The sequence below is a fragment of the Triticum dicoccoides genome, chromosome 2A (assembly GCF_002162155.2).
Source record: "Triticum dicoccoides isolate Atlit2015 ecotype Zavitan chromosome 2A, WEW_v2.0, whole genome shotgun sequence".
Classification (NCBI taxonomy): Eukaryota; Viridiplantae; Streptophyta; class Magnoliopsida; order Poales; family Poaceae; genus Triticum; species Triticum dicoccoides.
The window spans coordinates 44,000,454-44,004,082 of record NC_041382.1 but is presented as its reverse complement, the minus strand read 5'-3'; positions in this window follow the sequence as shown (position 1 = coordinate 44,004,082).

Sequence of the window (3,629 nt, the reverse complement as noted above, 5' to 3'; positions counted from 1 at the left end):
CATGTTTCCTGAAACACACTCAATCTCATTTGGATTAAACTCATTAGCAACGTTAGGTGATGGTTGTGGCTCTACTTTGTTTCTGATTACATCTTAGTCGCATTTGGAGTGCTTGATCTATATATTAACCACAAACCTCGTCATCTGTGAAATTTATGGTTTAAATTTTGAAGTTAATCTTAACTATTTAGAACGAATATTTGGACAAAAGACCACATTCATGAAGTCATGATCGTCACCAATGACCAATTACCCACACCCATACCTTAAAATTTGAGCCCTAACAGGTCTATCAATCTTCAAATCAGTTAGGAATCTCATCTAATTATGAATGAAGGGGTAATTAAGTAGGTTATGACGCAAACCGTTCATTTAATATCGGAAGTATTCGCTACGGCTCCACAGCCGCCAAGCATGCGCCCAGGCCAGCCTCCACTCGTCGTCAGTCCGTCTCCGTCCGTCGTCTAGAGCAGGAATAGCCGAATAGACAGGGTCATAGAGAGGTGTCCGAGCGACTATTCAGGCCCTCTGAACTAGTCTTTAAGCTTGGCTCCATCTTGGGCCATCTGATTTGCATGTCGTCTTCAATCGTCGGCTCAGAACTTGTTGATGGTGTCAATTTGTCATCAAGTCTGTACTCGATACATCATCATCAATACAAGCAAAGCAGGACGTATGGCTTTACCTCTTCGAGATGGCCTGAACCTGGGTAAATAATGTCCCCTTCGTCTCCTGTTCCCGTCGATCTGAGATCCATAGCTCGGGGCCTCCTACCCGAGATATGCCGGTTTTAGTACGACATTGGTACTTTCATTGAGAGCTCCGTTGTGTGATTGAAAAAGATCAATGGAAGGATCGGTTAAAGAGAAAAGCCTTCACGGCATGGCCTCCCCGCCTGAATCTCCCATCAACAGATCGTGCATCCTCCATTAAGAGCGGAGGCGTGATAAGCTAGACTCGACTCCGAAGCCTTTCTCTTCTTCCCCCACTTCGACCAAAGACCCCTGTGTAGAAGAGGATCAAGTGCCGAAGTACCAGTTAACGGACGACCGTAAAGTCAGCTAGTCAGAAGGAGCTGAGAACTCGGATCTCAAAACCAATTTAGACGTCTCGTCATTGGCACACGCCTCAAGGGACCAACTAGTCAAGGCTTCAAGCTCACGAGCCATTGTAATCGAATTTTTGATCCCACTCACCTCCCCCTTCGCTACGGCTCCACAGCCACCAGGCATGCGCCCAGGCCAGCCTCCACTCGTCGTCAGTCCGTCTCCGTCCGTCGTCTAGAGCAGGAATAGCCGAATAGACAGGGTCATAGAGAGGTGTCCGAGCGACTATTCAGGCCCTCCGAACTAGTCTTTAAGATTGGCTCCATCTTGGGCCATCTGATTTGCACGTCGTCTTCAATCGTCGGCTTGGAACTTGTTGATGGTGTCAGTTTGTCATCAAGTCTGTACTCGATACATCATCATCAATACAAGCAAAGTAGGATGTATGGCTTTACCTCTTCGAGATGGCCTGAACCTGGGTAAATAATGTCCCCTTCGTCTCCTGTTCCCGTCGATCTGAGATCCATAGCTTGGGGCCTCCTACCCGAGATATGCCAGTTTTAGTACGACATTGGTACTTTCATTGAGAGCTCCGTTGTGTGATCGAAAAAGATCAATGGAAGGATCGGTTAAAGAGAAAAGCCTTCACGACATGGCCTCCCCGCCTGAATCTCCCATCAACAGTGTGCATCCTCCATTAAGAGCGGAGGTGTGATAAGCTAGACTCGACTCCGAAACCTTTCTCTTCTTCCCCCACTTCGACCAAAGACCCCTGTGCAGAAGAGGAACAAGTGCCGAAGTACCAGTTAACGGACGACCGTAAAGTCAGCTAGTCAGAAGGAGCTGAGAACTCGGATCTCAAAACCAATTTAGACGGCTCGTCATTGGCACACGCCTCAAGGGACCAACTAGTCAAGGCTTCAAGCTCATGAGCCGCTATAATCGAATTTTTGATCCCACTCACCTCCCCCTTCGCTACGGCTCCACAGCCGCCAGGCATGCGCCCAGGCCAGCCTCCACTCGTTGTCAGTCCGTCTCCGTCCGTCGTCTAGAGCAGGAATAGCCGAATAGACAGGGTCATAGAGAGGTGTCTGAGCGACTATTCAGGCCCTCCGAACTAGTCTTTAAGCTTGGCTCCATCTTGGGCCATCTGATTTGCACGTCGTCTTCAATCGTCGGCTTGGAACTTGTTGATGGTGTCAATTTGTCATCAAGTCTGTACTCGATACATCATCATCAATACAAGCAAAGCAGGACGTATGGCTTTACCTCTTCGAGATGGCCTGAACCTGGGTAAATAATGTCCCCTTCGTCTCCTGTTCCCGTCGATCTGAGATCCATAGATCGGGGCCTCCTACCCGAGATATGCCGGTTTTAGTACGACATTGGTACTTTCATTGAGAGCTCCGTTGTGTGATCGAAAAAGATCAATGGAAGGATCGGTTAAAGAGAAAAGCCTTCACGGCATGGCCTCCCCGCCTGAATCTCCCATCAACAGATCGCACATCCTCCATTAAGAGCGGAGGCATGATAAGCTAGACTCGACTCCGAAGCCTTTCTCTTCTTCCCACACTTCGACCAAAGACCCCTGTGTAGAAGAGGATCAAGTGCCGAAGTACCAGTTAATGGACGACCGTAAAGTTAGCTAGTCAGAAGGAGCTGAGAACTCGGATCTCAAAACCAATTTAGACGGCTCGTCATTGGCACACGCCTCAAGGGACCAACTAGTCAAGGCTTCAAGCTCACGAGCCGCTGTAATCGAATTTTTGATCCCACTCACCTCCCCCTTCGCTACGGCTCCACAGCCGCCAGGCATGCGCCCAGGCCAGCCTCCACTCGTCGTTAGTCCGTCTCCGTCCGTCGTCTAGAGCAGGAATAGCCGAATAGACAGGGTCATAGAGAGGTGTCCGAGCGACTATTCAGGCCCTTCGAACTAGTCTTTAAGCTTGGCACCATCTTGGGCCATCTGATTTGCACGTCGTCTTCAATCGTCGGCTTGGAACTTGTTGATGGTGTCAATTTGTCATCAAGTCTGTACTCGATACATCATCATCAATACAAGCAAAGCAGGACGTATGGCTTTACCTCTTCGAGATGGCCTGAACCTGGGTAAATAATGTCCCCTTCGTCTCCTGTTCCCGTCGATCTGAGATCCATAGCTCGGGGCATCCTACCCGAGATATGCCGGTTTTAGTACGACATTGGTACTTTCATTGAGAGCTCCGTTGTGTGATCGAAAAAGATCAATGGAAGGATCGGTTAAAGAGAAAAGCCTTCACGGCATGGCCTCCCTGCCTGAATCTCCCATCAACAGATCGCGCATCCTCCATTAAGAGCGGAGGCGTGATAAGCTAGACTCGACTCCGAAGCCTTTCTCTTCTTCCCCCACTTCGACCAAAGACCCCTGTGTAGAAGAGGATCAAGTGCCGAAGTACCAGTTAACGGACGACCGTAAAGTCAGCTAGTCAGAAGGAGTTGAGAACTCGGATCTCAAAACCAATTTAGACGGCTCGTCATTGGCACACGCCTCAAGGGACCAACTAGTCAAGGCTTCAAGCTCACGAGCCGCTGTAATCGAATTTT